This window comes from Pieris brassicae, chromosome 9 (assembly GCF_905147105.1).
Source record: "Pieris brassicae chromosome 9, ilPieBrab1.1, whole genome shotgun sequence".
NCBI lineage: Eukaryota > Metazoa > Arthropoda > Insecta > Lepidoptera > Pieridae > Pieris > Pieris brassicae.
The window spans coordinates 19,414,288-19,436,929 of record NC_059673.1 but is presented as its reverse complement, the minus strand read 5'-3'; positions in this window follow the sequence as shown (position 1 = coordinate 19,436,929).

The following is a 22,642-nucleotide window of genomic DNA, read 5'->3' as shown; positions in this document are numbered from 1 at the left end:
ATGCTCTCGGAGTGTAACTCCCATGATTTAGTTAATCGTTATGAAACGAATAACTGTATGTAGAAGAGAGTGCCTGCGTCTGGCTATGCTCTCGGAGTGTAACTCCCATGATTTAGTTAATCGTTTTGAAACGAATAACTGTATGTTGAAGAGAGTGCCTGCGTCTGGCTATGCTCTCGGAGTGTAACTCCCATGATTTAGTTAATCGTTATGAAACGAATAACTGTATGTAGAAGAGAGTGCCTGCGTCTGGCTATGCTCTCGGAGTGTAACTCCCATGATTTAGTTAATCGTTATGAAACGAATAACTGTATGTTGAAGAGAGTGCCTGCGTCTGGCTATGCTCTCGGAGTGTAACTCCTATGATTTAGTTAATCGTTATGAAACGAATAACTGTATGTTGAAGAGAGTGCCTGCGTCTGGCTATGCTCTCGGAGTGTAACTCCCATGATTTAGTTAATCGTTATGAAACGAATAACTGTATGTAGAAGAGAGTGCCTGCGTCTGGCTATGCTCTCGGAGTGTAACTCCCATGATTTAGTTAATCGTTATGAAACGAATAACTGTATGTTGAAGAGAGTGCCTGCGTCTGGCTATGCTCTCGGAGTGTAACTCCCATGATTTAGTTAATCGTTATGAAACGAATAACTGTATGTTGAAGAGAGTGCCTGCGTCTGGCTATGCTCTCGGAGTGTAACTCCCATGATTTAGTTAATCGTTATGAAACGAATAACTGTATGTTGAAGAGAGTGCCTGCGTCTGGCTATGCTCTCGGAGTGTAACTCCCATGATTTAGTTAATCGTTATGAAACGAATAACTGTATGTTGAAGAGAGTGCCTGCGTCTGGCTATGCTCTCGGAGTGTAACTCCCATGATTTAGTTAATCGTTATGAAACGAATAACTGTATGTTGAAGAGAGTGCCTGCGTCTGGCTATGCTCTCGGAGTGTAACTCCCATGATTTAGTTAATCGTTATGAAACGAATAACTGTATGTAGAAGAGAGTGCCTGCGTCTGGCTATGCTCTCGGAGTGTAACTCCCATGATTTAGTTAATCGTTATGAAACGAATAACTGTATGTTGAAGAGAGTGCCTGCGTCTGGCTATGCTCTCGGAGTGTAACTCCCATGATTTAGTTAATCGTTATGAAACGAATAACTGTATGTAGAAGAGAGTGCCTGCGTCTGGCTATGCTCTCGGAGTGTAACTCCCATGATTTAGTTAATCGTTATGAAACGAATAACTGTATGTTGAAGAGAGTGCCTGCGTCTGGCTATGCTCTCGGAGTGTAACTCCCATGATTTAGTTAATCGTTATGAAACGAATAACTGTATGTTGAAGAGAGTGCCTGCGTCTGGCTATGCTCTCGGAGTGTAACTCCCATGATTTAGTTAATCGTTATGAAACGAATAACTGTATGTTGAAGAGAGTGCCTGCGTCTGGCTATGCTCTCGGAGTGTAACTCCCATGATTTAGTTAATCGTTATGAAACGAATAACTGTATGTTGAAGAGAGTGCCTGCGTCTGGCTATGCTCTCGGAGTGTAACTCCCATGATTTAGTTAATCGTTATGAAACGAATAACTGTATGTTGAAGAGAGTGCCTGCGTCTGGCTATGCTCTCGGAGTGTAACTCCCATGATTTAGTTAATCGTTATGAAACGAATAACTGTATGTTGAAGAGAGTGCCTGCGTCTGGCTATGCTCTCGGAGTGTAACTCCCATGATTTAGTTAATCGTTATGAAACGAATAACTGTATGTTGAAGAGAGTGCCTGCGTCTGGCTATGCTCTCGGAGTGTAACTCCCATGATTTAGTTAATCGTTATGAAACGAATAACTGTATGTTGAAGAGAGTGCCTGCGTCTGGCTATGCTCTCGGAGTGTAACTCCCATGATTTAGTTAATCGTTTTGAAACGAATAACTGTATGTTGAAGAGAGTGCCTGCGTCTGGCTATGCTCTCGGAGTGTAACTCCCATGATTTAGTTAATCGTTATGAAACGAATAACTGTATGTAGAAGAGAGTGCCTGCGTCTGGCTATGCTCTCGGAGTGTAACTCCCATGATTTAGTTAATCGTTTTGAAACGAATAACTGTATGTTGAAGAGAGTGCCTGCGTCTGGCTATGCTCTCGGAGTGTAACTCCCATGATTTAGTTAATCGTTATGAAACGAATAACTGTATGTTGAAGAGAGTGCCTGCGTCTGGCTATGCTCTCGGAGTGTAACTCCCATGATTTAGTTAATCGTTATGAAACGAATAACTGTATGTTGAAGAGAGTGCCTGCGTCTGGCTATGCTCTCGGAGTGTAACTCCCATGATTTAGTTAATCGTTATGAAACGAATAACTGTATGTAGAAGAGAGTGCCTGCGTCTGGCTATGCTCTCGGAGTGTAACTCCCATGATTTAGTTAATCGTTTTGAAACGAATAACTGTATGTTGAAGAGAGTGCCTGCGTCTGGCTATGCTCTCGGAGTGTAACTCCCATGATTTAGTTAATCGTTATGAAACGAATAACTGTATGTAGAAGAGAGTGCCTGCGTCTGGCTATGCTCTCGGAGTGTAACTCCCATGATTTAGTTAATCGTTATGAAACGAATAACTGTATGTTGAAGAGAGTGCCTGCGTCTGGCTATGCTCTCGGAGTGTAACTCCCATGATTTAGTTAATCGTTATGAAACGAATAACTGTATGTTGAAGAGAGTGCCTGCGTCTGGCTATGCTCTCGGAGTGTAACTCCCATGATTTAGTTAATCGTTATGAAACGAATAACTGTATGTTGAAGAGAGTGCCTGCGTCTGGCTATGCTCTCGGAGTGTAACTCCCATGATTTAGTTAATCGTTATGAAACGAATAACTGTATGTTGAAGAGAGTGCCTGCGTCTGGCTATGCTCTCGGAGTGTAACTCCCATGATTTAGTTAATCGTTATGAAACGAATAACTGTATGTAGAAGAGAGTGCCTGCGTCTGGCTATGCTCTCGGAGTGTAACTCCCATGATTTAGTTAATCGTTTTGAAACGAATAACTGTATGTTGAAGAGAGTGCCTGCGTCTGGCTATGCTCTCGGAGTGTAACTCCCATGATTTAGTTAATCGTTTTGAAACGAATAACTGTATGTTGAAGAGAGTGCCTGCGTCTGGCTATGCTCTCGGAGTGTAACTCCCATGATTTAGTTAATCGTTATGAAACGAATAACTGTATGTTGAAGAGAGTGCCTGCGTCTGGCTATGCTCTCGGAGTGTAACTCCCATGATTTAGTTAATCGTTATGAAACGAATAACTGTATGTTGAAGAGAGTGCCTGCGTCTGGCTATGCTCTCGGAGTGTAACTCCCATGATTTAGTTAATCGTTATGAAACGAATAACTGTATGTTGAAGAGAGTGCCTGCGTCTGGCTATGCTCTCGGAGTGTAACTCCCATGATTTAGTTAATCGTTATGAAACGAATAACTGTATGTTGAAGAGAGTGCCTGCGTCTGGCTATGCTCTCGGAGTGTAACTCCCATGATTTAGTTAATCGTTATGAAACGAATAACTGTATGTAGAAGAGAGTGCCTGCGTCTGGCTATGCTCTCGGAGTGTAACTCCCATGATTTAGTTAATCGTTTTGAAACGAATAACTGTATGTTGAAGAGAGTGCCTGCGTCTGGCTATGCTCTCGGAGTGTAACTCCCATGATTTAGTTAATCGTTATGAAACGAATAACTGTATGTAGAAGAGAGTGCCTGCGTCTGGCTATGCTCTCGGAGTGTAACTCCCATGATTTAGTTAATCGTTATGAAACGAATAACTGTATGTAGAAGAGAGTGCCTGCGTCTGGCTATGCTCTCGGAGTGTAACTCCCATGATTTAGTTAATCGTTATGAAACGAATAACTGTATGTAGAAGAGAGTGCCTGCGTCTGGCTATGCTCTCGGAGTGTAACTCCCATGATTTAGTTAATCGTTATGAAACGAATAACTGTATGTTGAAGAGAGTGCCTGCGTCTGGCTATGCTCTCGGAGTGTAACTCCCATGATTTAGTTAATCGTTATGAAACGAATAACTGTATGTAGAAGAGAGTGCCTGCGTCTGGCTATGCTCTCGGAGTGTAACTCCCATGATTTAGTTAATCGTTTTGAAACGAATAACTGTATGTTGAAGAGAGTGCCTGCGTCTGGCTATGCTCTCGGAGTGTAACTCCCATGATTTAGTTAATCGTTATGAAACGAATAACTGTATGTAGAAGAGAGTGCCTGCGTCTGGCTATGCTCTCGGAGTGTAACTCCCATGATTTAGTTAATCGTTATGAAACGAATAACTGTATGTTGAAGAGAGTGCCTGCGTCTGGCTATGCTCTCGGAGTGTAACTCCCATGATTTAGTTAATCGTTATGAAACGAATAACTGTATGTTGAAGAGAGTGCCTGCGTCTGGCTATGCTCTCGGAGTGTAACTCCCATGATTTAGTTAATCGTTATGAAACGAATAACTGTATGTTGAAGAGAGTGCCTGCGTCTGGCTATGCTCTCGGAGTGTAACTCCCATGATTTAGTTAATCGTTATGAAACGAATAACTGTATGTTGAAGAGAGTGCCTGCGTCTGGCTATGCTCTCGGAGTGTAACTCCCATGATTTAGTTAATCGTTATGAAACGAATAACTGTATGTAGAAGAGAGTGCCTGCGTCTGGCTATGCTCTCGGAGTGTAACTCCCATGATTTAGTTAATCGTTTTGAAACGAATAACTGTATGTTGAAGAGAGTGCCTGCGTCTGGCTATGCTCTCGGAGTGTAACTCCCATGATTTAGTTAATCGTTATGAAACGAATAACTGTATGTAGAAGAGAGTGCCTGCGTCTGGCTATGCTCTCGGAGTGTAACTCCCATGATTTAGTTAATCGTTATGAAACGAATAACTGTATGTTGAAGAGAGTGCCTGCGTCTGGCTATGCTCTCGGAGTGTAACTCCCATGATTTAGTTAATCGTTATGAAACGAATAACTGTATGTTGAAGAGAGTGCCTGCGTCTGGCTATGCTCTCGGAGTGTAACTCCCATGATTTAGTTAATCGTTATGAAACGAATAACTGTATGTAGAAGAGAGTGCCTGCGTCTGGCTATGCTCTCGGAGTGTAACTCCCATGATTTAGTTCATCGTTATGAAACGAATAACTGTATGTTGAAGAGAGTGCCTGCGTCTGGCTATGCTCTCGGAGTGTAACTCCCATGATTTAGTTAATCGTTATGAAACGAATAACTGTATGTTGAAGAGAGTGCCTGCGTCTGGCTATGCTCTCGGAGTGTAACTCCCATGATTTAGTTAATCGTTATGAAACGAATAACTGTATGTTGAAGAGAGTGCCTGCGTCTGGCTATGCTCTCGGAGTGTAACTCCCATGATTTAGTTAATCGTTATGAAACGAATAACTGTATGTTGAAGAGAGTGCCTGCGTCTGGCTATGCTCTCGGAGTGTAACTCCCATGATTTAGTTAATCGTTATGAAACGAATAACTGTATGTTGAAGAGAGTGCCTGCGTCTGGCTATGCTCTCGGAGTGTAACTCCCATGATTTAGTTAATCGTTTTGAAACGAATAACTGTATGTTGAAGAGAGTGCCTGCGTCTGGCTATGCTCTCGGAGTGTAACTCCCATGATTTAGTTAATCGTTATGAAACGAATAACTGTATGTAGAAGAGAGTGCCTGCGTCTGGCTATGCTCTCGGAGTGTAACTCCCATGATATAGTTAATCGTTATGAAACGAATAACTGTATGTTGAAGAGAGTGCCTGCGTCTGGCTATGCTCTCGTGGTGTAACTCCCATGATTTAGTTAATCGTTATGAAACGAATAACTGTATGTAGAAGAGAGTGCCTACGTCTGGCTATGCTCTCGGGGTGTAACTCCCATGATTTAGTTAATCGTTATGAAACGAATAACTGTATGTAGAAGAGAGTGCCTGCGTCTGGCTATGCTCTCGGAGTGTAACTCCCATGATTTAGTTAATCGTTAGGAAACGAATAACTGTATGTTGAAGAGAGTGCCTGCGTCTGGCTATGCTCTCGGAGTGTAACTCCCATGATTTAGTTAATCGTTATGAAACGAATAACTGTACGTAGAAGAGATTGCCTGCGTCTGGCTATGCTCTCGGAGTGTAACTCCCATGATTTATTTAATCGTTATGAAACGAATAACTGTACGTAGAAGAGAGTGCCTGCGTCTGGCTATGCTCTCGGAGTGTAACTCCCATGATTTAGTTAATCGTTATGAAACGAATAACTGTATGTAGAAGAGAGTGCCTGCGTCTGGCTATGCTCTCGGAGTGTAACTCCCATGATTTAGTTAATCGTTATGAAACGAATAACTGTATGTAGAAGAGAGTGCCTACGTGTGGCTATGCTCTCGGAGTGTAACTCCCATGATTTAGTTAATCGTTATGAAACGAATAACTGTATGTAGAAGAGAGTGCCTACGTCTGGCTATGTATGCTCTCGGAGTGTAACTCCCATGATTTAGTTAATCGTTATGAAACGAATAACTGTATGTAGAAGAGAGTGCCTGCGTCTGGCTATGCTCTCGGAGTGTAACTCCCGTGATTTAGTTAATCGTTATGAAACGAATAACTGTATGTAGAAGAGAGTGCCTGCGTCTGGCTATGCTCTCGGAGTGTAACTCCCATGATTTAGTTAATCGTTATGAAACGAATAACTGTATGTAGAAGAGAGTGCCTACGTCTGGCTATGTATGCTCTCGGAGTGTAACTCCCATGATTTAGTTAATCGTTTCATAACGATTAACTGTATGTAGAAGAGAGTGCCTACGTGTGGCTATGCTCTCGGAGTGTAACTCCCATGATTTAGTTAATCGTTATGAAACGAATAACTGTATGTAGAAGAGAGTGCCTACGTCTGGCTATGTATGCTCTCGGAGTGTAACTCCCATGATTTAGTTAATCGTTATGAAACGAATAACTGTATGTAGAAGAGAGTGCCTGCGTCTGGCTATGCTCTCGGAGTGTAACTCCCATGATTTAGTTAATCGTTATGAAACGAATAACTGTATGTAGAAGAGAGTGCCTGCGTCTGGCTATGCTCTCGGAGTGTAACTCCCATGATTTAGTTAATCGTTATGAAACGAATAACTGTATGTAGAAGAGAGTGCCTACGTCTGGCTATGTATGCTCTCGGAGTGTAACTCCCATGATTTAGTTAATCGTTATGAAACGAATAACTGTATGTAGAAGAGAGTGCCTACGTCTGGCTATGTATGCTCTCGGAGTGTAACTCCCATGATTTAGTTAATCGTTATGAAACGAATAACTGTATGTAGAAGAGAGTGCCTGCGTCTGGCTATGCTCTCGGAGTGTAACTCCCATGATTTAGTTAATCGTTATGAAACGAATAACTGTATGTAGAAGAGAGTGCCTGCGTCTGGCTATGCTCTCGGAGTGTAACTCCCATGATTTAGTTAATCGTTATGAAACGAATAACTGTATGTAGAAGAGAGTGCCTGCGTCTGGCTATGCTCTCGGAGTGTAACTCCCATGATTTAGTTAATCGTTATGAAACGAATAACTGTATGTAGAAGAGAGTGCCTGCGTCTGGCTATGCTCTCGAAGTGTAACTCCCATGATTTATTTAATCGTTAGGAAACGAATAACTGTATGTTGAAGAGAGTGCCTGCGTCTGGCTATGCTCTCGGAGTGTAACTCCCATGATTTAGTTAATCGTTATGAAATGAATAACTGTACGTAGAAGAGATTGCCTGCGTCTGGCTATGCTCTCGGAGTGTAACTCCCATGATTTATTTAATCGTTATGAAACGAATAACTGTACGTAGAAGAGAGTGCCTGCGTCTGGCTATGCTCTCGGAGTGTAACTCCCATGATTTAGTTAATCGTTATGAAACGAATAACTGTATGTAGAAGAGAGTGCCTGCGTCTGGCTATGCTCTCGGAGTGTAACTCCCATGATTTAGTTAATCGTTTTGAAACGAATAACTGTATGTTGAAGAGAGTGCCTGCGTCTGGCTATGCTCTCGGAGTGTAACTCCCATGATTTAGTTAATCGTTATGAAACGAATAACTGTATGTAGAAGAGAGTGCCTGCGTCTGGCTATGCTCTCGGAGTGTAACTCCCATGATTTAGTTAATCGTTATGAAACGAATAACTGTATGTTGAAGAGAGTGCCTGCGTCTGGCTATGCTCTCGGAGTGTAACTCCCATGATTTAGTTAATCGTTATGAAACGAATAACTGTATGTTGAAGAGAGTGCCTGCGTCTGGCTATGCTCTCGGAGTGTAACTCCCATGATTTAGTTAATCGTTATGAAACGAATAACTGTATGTAGAAGAGAGTGCCTGCGTCTGGCTATGCTCTCGGAGTGTAACTCCCATGATTTAGTTAATCGTTATGAAACGAATAACTGTATGTTGAAGAGAGTGCCTGCGTCTGGCTATGCTCTCGGAGTGTAACTCCCATGATTTAGTTAATCGTTATGAAACGAATAACTGTATGTTGAAGAGAGTGCCTGCGTCTGGCTATGCTCTCGGAGTGTAACTCCCATGATTTAGTTAATCGTTATGAAACGAATAACTGTATGTTGAAGAGAGTGCCTGCGTCTGGCTATGCTCTCGGAGTGTAACTCCCATGATTTAGTTAATCGTTATGAAACGAATAACTGTATGTTGAAGAGAGTGCCTGCGTCTGGCTATGCTCTCGGAGTGTAACTCCCATGATTTAGTTAATCGTTATGAAACGAATAACTGTATGTTGAAGAGAGTGCCTGCGTCTGGCTATGCTCTCGGAGTGTAACTCCCATGATTTAGTTAATCGTTATGAAACGAATAACTGTATGTTGAAGAGAGTGCCTGCGTCTGGCTATGCTCTCGGAGTGTAACTCCCATGATTTAGTTAATCGTTATGAAACGAATAACTGTATGTTGAAGAGAGTGCCTGCGTCTGGCTATGCTCTCGGAGTGTAACTCCCATGATTTAGTTAATCGTTATGAAACGAATAACTGTATGTTGAAGAGAGTGCCTGCGTCTGGCTATGCTCTCGGAGTGTAACTCCCATGATTTAGTTAATCGTTTTGAAACGAATAACTGTATGTTGAAGAGAGTGCCTGCGTCTGGCTATGCTCTCGGAGTGTAACTCCCATGATTTAGTTAATCGTTATGAAACGAATAACTGTATGTAGAAGAGAGTGCCTGCGTCTGGCTATGCTCTCGGAGTGTAACTCCCATGATATAGTTAATCGTTATGAAACGAATAACTGTATGTTGAAGAGAGTGCCTGCGTCTGGCTATGCTCTCGGAGTGTAACTCCCATGATTTAGTTAATCGTTATGAAACGAATAACTGTATGTTGAAGAGAGTGCCTGCGTCTGGCTATGCTCTCGGAGTGTAACTCCCATGATTTAGTTAATCGTTATGAAACGAATAACTGTATGTTGAAGAGAGTGCCTGCGTCTGGCTATGCTCTCGGAGTGTAACTCCCATGATTTAGTTAATCGTTATGAAACGAATAACTGTATGTAGAAGAGAGTGCCTGCGTCTGGCTATGCTCTCGGAGTGTAACTCCCATGATTTAGTTAATCGTTTTGAAACGAATAACTGTATGTTGAAGAGAGTGCCTGCGTCTGGCTATGCTCTCGGAGTGTAACTCCCATGATTTAGTTAATCGTTATGAAACGAATAACTGTATGTAGAAGAGAGTGCCTGCGTCTGGCTATGCTCTCGGAGTGTAACTCCCATGATTTAGTTAATCGTTATGAAACGAATAACTGTATGTTGAAGAGAGTGCCTGCGTCTGGCTATGCTCTCGGAGTGTAACTCCCATGATTTAGTTAATCGTTATGAAACGAATAACTGTATGTTGAAGAGAGTGCCTGCGTCTGGCTATGCTCTCGGAGTGTAACTCCCATGATTTAGTTAATCGTTATGAAACGAATAACTGTATGTTGAAGAGAGTGCCTGCGTCTGGCTATGCTCTCGGAGTGTAACTCCCATGATTTAGTTAATCGTTATGAAACGAATAACTGTATGTTGAAGAGAGTGCCTGCGTCTGGCTATGCTCTCGGAGTGTAACTCCCATGATTTAGTTAATCGTTATGAAACGAATAACTGTATGTAGAAGAGAGTGCCTGCGTCTGGCTATGCTCTCGGAGTGTAACTCCCATGATTTAGTTAATCGTTATGAAACGAATAACTGTATGTTGAAGAGAGTGCCTGCGTCTGGCTATGCTCTCGGAGTGTAACTCCCATGATTTAGTTAATCGTTATGAAACGAATAACTGTATGTTGAAGAGAGTGCCTGCGTCTGGCTATGCTCTCGGAGTGTAACTCCCATGATTTAGTTAATCGTTATGAAACGAATAACTGTATGTTGAAGAGAGTGCCTGCGTCTGGCTATGCTCTCGGAGTGTAACTCCCATGATTTAGTTAATCGTTATGAAACGAATAACTGTATGTTGAAGAGAGTGCCTGCGTCTGGCTATGCTCTCGGAGTGTAACTCCCATGATTTAGTTAATCGTTATGAAACGAATAACTGTATGTTGAAGAGAGTGCCTGCGTCTGGCTATGCTCTCGGAGTGTAACTCCCATGATTTAGTTAATCGTTTTGAAACGAATAACTGTATGTTGAAGAGAGTGCCTGCGTCTGGCTATGCTCTCGGAGTGTAACTCCCATGATTTAGTTAATCGTTATGAAACGAATAACTGTATGTAGAAGAGAGTGCCTGCGTCTGGCTATGCTCTCGGAGTGTAACTCCCATGATATAGTTAATCGTTATGAAACGAATAACTGTATGTTGAAGAGAGTGCCTGCGTCTGGCTATGCTCTCGTGGTGTAACTCCCATGATTTAGTTAATCGTTATGAAACGAATAACTGTATGTAGAAGAGAGTGCCTACGTCTGGCTATGCTCTCGGGGTGTAACTCCCATGATTTAGTTAATCGTTATGAAACGAATAACTGTATGTTGAAGAGAGTGCCTGCGTCTGGCTATGCTCTCGGAGTGTAACTCCCATGATTTAGTTAATCGTTAGGAAACGAATAACTGTATGTTGAAGAGAGTGCCTGCGTCTGGCTATGCTCTCGGAGTGTAACTCCCATGATTTAGTTAATCGTTATGAAACGAATAACTGTACGTAGAAGAGATTGCCTGCGTCTGGCTATGCTCTCGGAGTGTAACTCCCATGATTTATTTAATCGTTATGAAACGAATAACTGTACGTAGAAGAGAGTGCCTGCGTCTGGCTATGCTCTCGGAGTGTAACTCCCATGATTTAGTTAATCGTTATGAAACGAATAACTGTATGTAGAAGAGAGTGCCTGCGTCTGGCTATGCTCTCGGAGTGTAACTCCCATGATTTAGTTAATCGTTATGAAACGAATAACTGTATGTAGAAGAGAGTGCCTACGTGTGGCTATGCTCTCGGAGTGTAACTCCCATGATTTAGTTAATCGTTATGAAACGAATAACTGTATGTAGAAGAGAGTGCCTACGTCTGGCTATGTATGCTCTCGGAGTGTAACTCCCATGATTTAGTTAATCGTTATGAAACGAATAACTGTATGTAGAAGAGAGTGCCTGCGTCTGGCTATGCTCTCGGAGTGTAACTCCCGTGATTTAGTTAATCGTTATGAAACGAATAACTGTATGTAGAAGAGAGTGCCTGCGTCTGGCTATGCTCTCGGAGTGTAACTCCCATGATTTAGTTAATCGTTATGAAACGAATAACTGTATGTAGAAGAGAGTGCCTACGTCTGGCTATGTATGCTCTCGGAGTGTAACTCCCATGATTTAGTTAATCGTTATGAAACGATTAACTGTATGTAGAAGAGAGTGCCTACGTGTGGCTATGCTCTCGGAGTGTAACTCCCATGATTTAGTTAATCGTTATGAAACGAATAACTGTATGTAGAAGAGAGTGCCTACGTCTGGCTATGTATGCTCTCGGAGTGTAACTCCCATGATTTAGTTAATCGTTATGAAACGAATAACTGTATGTAGAAGAGAGTGCCTGCGTCTGGCTATGCTCTCGGAGTGTAACTCCCATGATTTAGTTAATCGTTATGAAACGAATAACTGTATGTAGAAGAGAGTGCCTGCGTCTGGCTATGCTCTCGGAGTGTAACTCCCATGATTTAGTTAATCGTTATGAAACGAATAACTGTATGTAGAAGAGAGTGCCTACGTCTGGCTATGTATGCTCTCGGAGTGTAACTCCCATGATTTAGTTAATCGTTATGAAACGAATAACTGTATGTAGAAGAGAGTGCCTACGTCTGGCTATGTATGCTCTCGGAGTGTAACTCCCATGATTTAGTTAATCGTTATGAAACGAATAACTGTATGTAGAAGAGAGTGCCTGCGTCTGGCTATGCTCTCGGAGTGTAACTCCCATGATTTAGTTAATCGTTATGAAACGAATAACTGTATGTAGAAGAGAGTGCCTGCGTCTGGCTATGCTCTCGGAGTGTAACTCCCATGATTTAGTTAATCGTTATGAAACGAATAACTGTATGTAGAAGAGAGTGCCTGCGTCTGGCTATGCTCTCGGAGTGTAACTCCCATGATTTAGTTAATCGTTATGAAACGAATAACTGTATGTAGAAGAGAGTGCCTGCGTCTGGCTATGCTCTCGAAGTGTAACTCCCATGATTTATTTAATCGTTAGGAAACGAATAACTGTATGTTGAAGAGAGTGCCTGCGTCTGGCTATGCTCTCGGAGTGTAACTCCCATGATTTAGTTAATCGTTATGAAATGAATAACTGTACGTAGAAGAGATTGCCTGCGTCTGGCTATGCTCTCGGAGTGTAACTCCCATGATTTATTTAATCGTTATGAAACGAATAACTGTACGTAGAAGAGAGTGCCTGCGTCTGGCTATGCTCTCGGAGTGTAACTCCCATGATTTAGTTAATCGTTATGAAACGAATAACTGTATGTAGAAGAGAGTGCCTGCGTCTGGCTATGCTCTCGGAGTGTAACTCCCATGATTTAGTTAATCGTTTTGAAACGAATAACTGTATGTTGAAGAGAGTGCCTGCGTCTGGCTATGCTCTCGGAGTGTAACTCCCATGATTTAGTTAATCGTTATGAAACGAATAACTGTATGTAGAAGAGAGTGCCTGCGTCTGGCTATGCTCTCGGAGTGTAACTCCCATGATTTAGTTAATCGTTATGAAACGAATAACTGTATGTTGAAGAGAGTGCCTGCGTCTGGCTATGCTCTCGGAGTGTAACTCCCATGATTTAGTTAATCGTTATGAAACGAATAACTGTATGTTGAAGAGAGTGCCTGCGTCTGGCTATGCTCTCGGAGTGTAACTCCCATGATTTAGTTAATCGTTATGAAACGAATAACTGTATGTAGAAGAGAGTGCCTGCGTCTGGCTATGCTCTCGGAGTGTAACTCCCATGATTTAGTTAATCGTTATGAAACGAATAACTGTATGTTGAAGAGAGTGCCTGCGTCTGGCTATGCTCTCGGAGTGTAACTCCCATGATTTAGTTAATCGTTATGAAACGAATAACTGTATGTTGAAGAGAGTGCCTGCGTCTGGCTATGCTCTCGGAGTGTAACTCCCATGATTTAGTTAATCGTTATGAAACGAATAACTGTATGTTGAAGAGAGTGCCTGCGTCTGGCTATGCTCTCGGAGTGTAACTCCCATGATTTAGTTAATCGTTATGAAACGAATAACTGTATGTTGAAGAGAGTGCCTGCGTCTGGCTATGCTCTCGGAGTGTAACTCCCATGATTTAGTTAATCGTTATGAAACGAATAACTGTATGTCGAAGAGAGTGCCTGCGTCTGGCTATGCTCTCGGAGTGTAACTCCCATGATTTAGTTAATCGTTATGAAACGAATAACTGTATGTTGAAGAGAGTGCCTGCGTCTGGCTATGCTCTCGGAGTGTAACTCCCATGATTTAGTTAATCGTTATGAAACGAATAACTGTATGTTGAAGAGAGTGCCTGCGTCTGGCTATGCTCTCGGAGTGTAACTCCCATGATTTAGTTAATCGTTATGAAACGAATAACTGTATGTTGAAGAGAGTGCCTGCGTCTGGCTATGCTCTCGGAGTGTAACTCCCATGATTTAGTTAATCGTTTTGAAACGAATAACTGTATGTTGAAGAGAGTGCCTGCGTCTGGCTATGCTCTCGGAGTGTAACTCCCATGATTTAGTTAATCGTTATGAAACGAATAACTGTATGTAGAAGAGAGTGCCTGCGTCTGGCTATGCTCTCGGAGTGTAACTCCCATGATATAGTTAATCGTTATGAAACGAATAACTGTATGTTGAAGAGAGTGCCTGCGTCTGGCTATGCTCTCGGAGTGTAACTCCCATGATTTAGTTAATCGTTATGAAACGAATAACTGTATGTTGAAGAGAGTGCCTGCGTCTGGCTATGCTCTCGGAGTGTAACTCCCATGATTTAGTTAATCGTTATGAAACGAATAACTGTATGTTGAAGAGAGTGCCTGCGTCTGGCTATGCTCTCGGAGTGTAACTCCCATGATTTAGTTAATCGTTATGAAACGAATAACTGTATGTAGAAGAGAGTGCCTGCGTCTGGCTATGCTCTCGGAGTGTAACTCCCATGATTTAGTTAATCGTTTTGAAACGAATAACTGTATGTTGAAGAGAGTGCCTGCGTCTGGCTATGCTCTCGGAGTGTAACTCCCATGATTTAGTTAATCGTTATGAAACGAATAACTGTATGTAGAAGAGAGTGCCTGCGTCTGGCTATGCTCTCGGAGTGTAACTCCCATGATTTAGTTAATCGTTATGAAACGAATAACTGTATGTTGAAGAGAGTGCCTGCGTCTGGCTATGCTCTCGGAGTGTAACTCCCATGATTTAGTTAATCGTTATGAAACGAATAACTGTATGTTGAAGAGAGTGCCTGCGTCTGGCTATGCTCTCGGAGTGTAACTCCCATGATTTAGTTAATCGTTATGAAACGAATAACTGTATGTTGAAGAGAGTGCCTGCGTCTGGCTATGCTCTCGGAGTGTAACTCCCATGATTTAGTTAATCGTTATGAAACGAATAACTGTATGTTGAAGAGAGTGCCTGCGTCTGGCTATGCTCTCGGAGTGTAACTCCCATGATTTAGTTAATCGTTATGAAACGAATAACTGTATGTAGAAGAGAGTGCCTGCGTCTGGCTATGCTCTCGGAGTGTAACTCCCATGATTTAGTTAATCGTTATGAAACGAATAACTGTATGTAGAAGAGAGTGCCTACGTCTGGCTATGTATGCTCTCGGAGTGTAACTCCCATGATTTAGTTAATCGTTATGAAACGAATAACTGTATGTTGAAGAGAGTGCCTGCGTCTGGCTATGCTCTCGGAGTGTAACTCCCATGATTTAGTTAATCGTTATGAAACGAATAACTGTATGTTGAAGAGAGTGCCTGCGTCTGGCTATGCTCTCGGAGTGTAACTCCCATGATTTAGTTAATCGTTATGAAACGAATAACTGTATGTTGAAGAGAGTGCCTGCGTCTGGCTATGCTCTCGGAGTGTAACTCCCATGATTTAGTTAATCGTTATGAAACGAATAACTGTATGTTGAAGAGAGTGCCTGCGTCTGGCTATGCTCTCGGAGTGTAACTCCCATGATTTAGTTAATCGTTATGAAACGAATAACTGTATGTAGAAGAGAGTGCCTGCGTCTGGCTATGCTCTCGGAGTGTAACTCCCATGATTTAGTTAATCGTTATGAAACGAATAACTGTATGTAGAAGAGAGTGCCTGCGTCTGGCTATGCTCTCGGAGTGTAACTCCCATGATTTAGTTAATCGTTATGAAACGAATAACTGTATGTTGAAGAGAGTGCCTGCGTCTGGCTATGCTCTCGGAGTGTAACTCCCATGATTTAGTTAATCGTTATGAAACGAATAACTGTATGTAGAAGAGAGTGCCTGCGTCTGGCTATGCTCTCGGAGTGTAACTCCCATGATTTAGTTAATCGTTATGAAACGAATAACTGTATGTTGAAGAGAGTGCCTGCGTCTGGCTATGCTCTCGGAGTGTAACTCCCATGATTTAGTTAATCGTTATGAAACGAATAACTGTATGTAGAAGAGAGTGCCTGCGTCTGGCTATGCTCTCGGAGTGTAACTCCCATGATTTAGTTAATCGTTTTGAAACGAATAACTGTATGTTGAAGAGAGTGCCTGCGTCTGGCTATGCTCTCGGAGTGTAACTCCCATGATTTAGTTAATCGTTATGAAACGAATAACTGTATGTAGAAGAGAGTGCCTGCGTCTGGCTATGCTCTCGGAGTGTAACTCCCATGATTTAGTTAATCGTTATGAAACGAATAACTGTATGTTGAAGAGAGTGCCTGCGTCTGGCTATGCTCTCGGAGTGTAACTCCCATGATTTAGTTAATCGTTATGAAACGAATAACTGTATGTTGAAGAGAGTGCCTGCGTCTGGCTATGCTCTCGGAGTGTAACTCCCATGATTTAGTTAATCGTTATGAAACGAATAACTGTATGTTGAAGAGAGTGCCTGCGTCTGGCTATGCTCTCGGAGTGTAACTCCCATGATTTAGTTAATCGTTATGAAACGAATAACTGTATGTTGAAGAGAGTGCCTGCGTCTGGCTATGCTCTCGGAGTGTAACTCCCATGATTTAGTTAATCGTTATGAAACGAATAACTGTATGTAGAAGAGAGTGCCTGCGTCTGGCTATGCTCTCGGAGTGTAACTCCCATGATTTAGTTAATCGTTATGAAACGAATAACTGTATGTAGAAGAGAGTGCCTGCGTCTGGCTATGCTCTCGGAGTGTAACTCCCATGATTTAGTTAATCGTTATGAAACGAATAACTGTATGTTGAAGAGAGTGCCTGCGTCTGGCTATGCTCTCGGAGTGTAACTCCCATGATTTAGTTAATCGTTATGAAACGAATAACTGTATGTAGAAGAGAGTGCCTGCGTCTGGCTATGCTCTCGGAGTGTAACTCCCATGATTTAGTTAATCGTTTTGAAACGAATAACTGTATGTTGAAGAGAGTGCCTGCGTCTGGCTATGCTCTCGGAGTGTAACTCCCATGATTTAGTTAATCGTTATGAAACGAATAACTGTATGTAGAAGAGAGTGCCTGCGTCTGGCTATGCTCTCGGAGTGTAACTCCCATGATTTAGTTAATCGTTATGAAACGAATAACTGTATGTTGAAGAGAGTGCCTGCGTCTGGCTATGCTCTCGGAGTGTAACTCCCATGATTTAGTTAATCGTTATGAAACGAATAACTGTATGTTGAAGAGAGTGCCTGCGTCTGGCTATGCTCTCGGAGTGTAACTCCCATGATTTAGTTAATCGTTATGAAACGAATAACTGTATGTTGAAGAGAGTGCCTGCGTCTGGCTATGCTCTCGGAGTGTAACTCCCATGATTTAGTTAATCGTTATGAAACGAATAACTGTATGTTGAAGAGAGTGCCTGCGTCTGGCTATGCTCTCGGAGTGTAACTCCCATGATTTAGTTAATCGTTATGAAACGAATAACTGTATGTAGAAGAGAGTGCCTGCGTCTGGCTATGCTCTCGGAGTGTAACTCCCATGATTTAGTTAATCGTTTTGAAACGAATAACTGTATGTTGAAGAGAGTGCCTGCGTCTGGCTATGCTCTCGGAGTGTAACTCCCATGATTTAGTTAATCGTTATGAAACGAATAACTGTATGTAGAAGAGAGTGCCTGCGTCTGGCTATGCTCTCGGAGTGTAACTCCCATGATTTAGTTAATCGTTATGAAACGAATAACTGTATGTTGAAGAGAGTGCCTGCGTCTGGCTATGCTCTCGGAGTGTAACTCCCATGATTTAGTTAATCGTTATGAAACGAATAACTGTATGTTGAAGAGAGTGCCTGCGTCTGGCTATGCTCTCGGAGTGTAACTCCCATGATTTAGTTAATCGTTATGAAACGAATAACTGTATGTAGAAGAGAGTGCCTGCGTCTGGCTATGCTCTCGGAGTGTAACTCCCATGATTTAGTTAATCGTTATGAAACGAATAACTGTATGTTGAAGAGAGTGCCTGCGTCTGGCTATGCTCTCGGAGTGTAACTCCCATGATTTAGTTAATCGTTATGAAACGAATAACTGTATGTTGAAGAGAGTGCCTGCGTCTGGCTATGCTCTCGGAGTGTAACTCCCATGATTTAGTTAATCGTTATGAAACGAATAACTGTATGTTGAAGAGAGTGCCTGCGTCTGGCTATGCTCTCGGAGTGTAACTCCCATGATTTAGTTAATCGTTATGAAACGAATAACTGTATGTTGAAGAGAGTGCCTGCGTCTGGCTATGCTCTCGGAGTGTAACTCCCATGATTTAGTTAATCGTTATGAAACGAATAACTGTATGTTGAAGAGAGTGCCTGCGTCTGGCTATGCTCTCGGAGTGTAACTCCCATGATTTAGTTAATCGTTTTGAAACGAATAACTGTATGTTGAAGAGAGTGCCTGCGTCTGGCTATGCTCTCGGAGTGTAACTCCCATGATTTAGTTAATCGTTATGAAACGAATAACTGTATGTAGAAGAGAGTGCCTGCGTCTGGCTATGCTCTCGGAGTGTAACTCCCATGATATAGTTAATCGTTATGAAACGAATAACTGTATGTTGAAGAGAGTGCCTGCGTCTGGCTATGCTCTCGTGGTGTAACTCCCATGATTTAGTTAATCGTTATGAAACGAATAACTGTATGTAGAAGAGAGTGCCTACGTCTGGCTATGCTCTCGGGGTGTAACTCCCATGATTTAGTTAATCGTTATGAAACGAATAACTGTATGTAGAAGAGAGTGCCTGCGTCTGGCTATGCTCTCGGAGTGTAACTCCCATGATTTAGTTAATCGTTAGGAAACGAATAACTGTATGTTGAAGAGAGTGCCTGCGTCTGGCTATGCTCTCGGAGTGTAACTCCCATGATTTAGTTAATCGTTATGAAACGAATAACTGTACGTAGAAGAGATTGCCTGCGTCTGGCTATGCTCTCGGAGTGTAACTCCCATGATTTATTTAATCGTTATGAAACGAATAACTGTACGTAGAAGAGAGTGCCTGCGTCTGGCTATGCTCTCGGAGTGTAACTCCCATGATTTAGTTAATCGTTATGAAACGAATAACTGTATGTAGAAGAGAGTGCCTGCGTCTGGCTATGCTCTCGGAGTGTAACTCCCATGATTTAGTTAATCGTTATGAAACGAATAACTGTATGTAGAAGAGAGTGCCTACGTGTGGCTATGCTCTCGGAGTGTAACTCCCATGATTTAGTTAATCGTTATGAAACGAATAACTGTATGTAGAAGAGAGTGCCTACGTCTGGCTATGTATGCTCTCGGAGTGTAACTCCCATGATTTAGTTAATCGTTATGAAACGAATAACTGTATGTAGAAGAGAGTGCCTGCGTCTGGCTATGCTCTCGGAGTGTAACTCCCGTGATTTAGTTAATCGTTATGAAACGAATAACTGTATGTAGAAGAGAGTGCCTGCGTCTGGCTATGCTCTCGGAGTGTAACTCCCATGATTTAGTTAATCGTTATGAAACGAATAACTGTATGTAGAAGAGAGTGCCTACGTCTGGCTATGTATGCTCTCGGAGTGTAACTCCCATGATTTAGTTAATCGTTATGAAACGATTAACTGTATGTAGAAGAGAGTGCCTACGTGTGGCTATGCTCTCGGAGTGTAACTCCCATGATTTAGTTAATCGTTATGAAACGAATAACTGTATGTAGAAGAGAGTGCCTACGTCTGGCTATGTATGCTCTCGGAGTGTAACTCCCATGATTTAGTTAATCGTTATGAAACGAATAACTGTATGTAGAAGAGAGTGCCTGCGTCTGGCTATGCTCTCGGAGTGTAACTCCCATGATTTAGTTAATCGTTATGAAACGAATAACTGTATGTAGAAGAGAGTGCCTGCGTCTGGCTATGCTCTCGGAGTGTAACTCCCATGATTTAGTTAATCGTTATGAAACGAATAACTGTATGTAGAAGAGAGTGCCTACGTCTGGCTATGTATGCTCTCGGAGTGTAACTCCCATGATTTAGTTAATCGTTATGAAACGAATAACTGTATGTAGAAGAGAGTGCCTACGTCTGGCTATGTATGCTCTCGGAGTGTAACTCCCATGATTTAGTTAATCGTTATGAAACGAATAACTGTATGTAGAAGAGAGTGCCTGCGTCTGGCTATGCTCTCGGAGTGTAACTCCCATGATTTAGTTAATCGTTATGAAACGAATAACTGTATGTAGAAGAGAGTGCCTGCGTCTGGCTATGCTCTCGGAGTGTAACTCCCATGATTTAGTTAATCGTTATGAAACGAATAACTGTATGTAGAAGAGAGTGCCTGCGTCTGGCTATGCTCTCGGAGTGTAACTCCCATGATTTAGTTAATCGTTATGAAACGAATAACTGTATGTAGAAGAGAGTGCCTGCGTCTGGCTATGCTCTCGAAGTGTAACTCCCATGATTTATTTAATCGTTAGGAAACGAATAACTGTATGTTGAAGAGAGTGCCTGCGTCTGGCTATGCTCTCGGAGTGTAACTCCCATGATTTAGTTAATCGTTATGAAATGAATAACTGTACGTAGAAGAGATTGCCTGCGTCTGGCTATGCTCTCGGAGTGTAACTCCCATGATTTATTTAATCGTTATGAAACGAATAACTGTACGTAGAAGAGAGTGCCTGCGTCTGGCTATGCTCTCGGAGTGTAACTCCCATGATTTAGTTAATCGTTATGAAACGAATAACTGTACGTAGAAGAGAGTGCCTGCGTCTGGCTATGCTCTCGGAATGTAACTCCCATGATTTAGTTAATCGTTATGAAACGAATAACTGTATGTAGAAGAGAGTGCCTGCGTCTGGCTATGCTCTCGGAGTGTAACTCCCATGATTTAGTTAATCGTTATGAAACGAATAACTGTATGTTGAAGAGAGTGCCTGCGTCTGGCTATGCTCTCGGAGTGTAACTCCCATGATTTAGTTAATCGTTATGAAACGAATAACTGTACGTAGAAGAGATTGCCTGCGTCTGGCTATGCTCTCGGAGTGTAACTCCCATGATTTATTTAATCGTTATGAAACGAATAACTGTACGTAGAAGAGAGTGCCTGCGTCTGGCTATGCTCTCGGAGTGTAACTCCCATGATTTAGTTAATCGTTATGAAACGAATAACTGTACGTAGAAGAGAGTGCCTGCGTCTGGCTATGCTCTCGGAGTGTAACTCCCATGATTTAGTTAATCGTTATGAAACGAATAACTGTATGTAGAAGAGAGTGCCTGCGTCTGGCTATGCTCTCGGAGTGTAACTCCCATGATTTAGTTAATCGTTATGAAACGAATAACTGTATGTTGAAGAGAGTGCCTGCGTCTGGCTATGCTCTCGGAGTGTAACTCCCATGATTTAGTTAATCGTTATGAAACGAATAACTGTATGTTGAAGAGAGTGCCTGCGTCTGGCTATGCTCTCGGAGTGTAACTCCCATGATTTAGTTAATCGTTATGAAACGAATAACTGTATATAGAAGAAAGTGCCTACGTCTGGCTATGTATGCTCTCGGAGTGTAACTCCCATGATTTAGTTAATCGTTATGAAACGAATAACTGTATGTAGAAGAGAGTGCCTGCGTCTGGCTATGCTCTCGGAGTGTAACTCCCATGATTTAGTTAATCGTTATGAAACGAATAACTGTATGTAGAAGAGAGTGCCTGCGTCTGGCTATGCTCTCGGAGTGTAACTCCCATGATTTAGTTAATCGTTATGAAACGAATAACTGTATGTAGAAGAGAGTGCCTGCGTCTGGCTATGCTCTCGGAGTGTAACTCCCATGATTTAGTTAATCGTTATGAAACGAATAACTGTATGTAGAAGAGAGTGCCTGCGTCTGGCTATGCTCTCGGAGTGTAACTCCCATGATTTAGTTAATCGTTATGAAACGAATAACTGTATGTAGAAGAGAGTGCCTGCGTCTGGCTATGCTCTCGGAGTGTAACTCCCATGATTTATTTAATCGTTATGAAACGAATAACTGTACGTAGAAGAGAGTGCCTGCGTCTGGCTATGCTCTCGGAGTGTAACTCCCATGATTTAGTTAATCGTTATAAAACGAATAACTGTACGTAGAAGAGAGTGCCTGCGTCTGGCTATGCTCTCGGAGTGTAACTCCCATGATTTAGTTAATCGTTATGAAACGAATAACTGTACGTAGAAGAGAGTGCCTGCGTCTGGCTATGCTCTCGGAGTGTAACTCCCATGATTTAGTTAATCGTTATGAAACGAGTAACTGTATGTAGAAGAGAGTGCCTGCGTCTGGCTATGCTCTCGGAGTGTAACTCCCATGATTTAGTTAATCGTTATGAAACGAATAACTGTATGTAGAAGAGAGTGCCTGCGTCTGGCTATGCTCTCGGAGTGTAACTCCCATGATTTAGTTAATCGTTATGAAACGAATAACTGTATGTAGAAGAGAGTGCCTGCGTCTGGCTATGCTCTCGGAGTGTAACTCCCATGATTTAGTTAATCGTTATGAAACGAATAACTGTATGTAGAAGAGAGTGCCTGCGTCTGGCTATGCTCTCGGAGTGTAACTCCCATGATTTAGTTAATCGTTATGAAACGA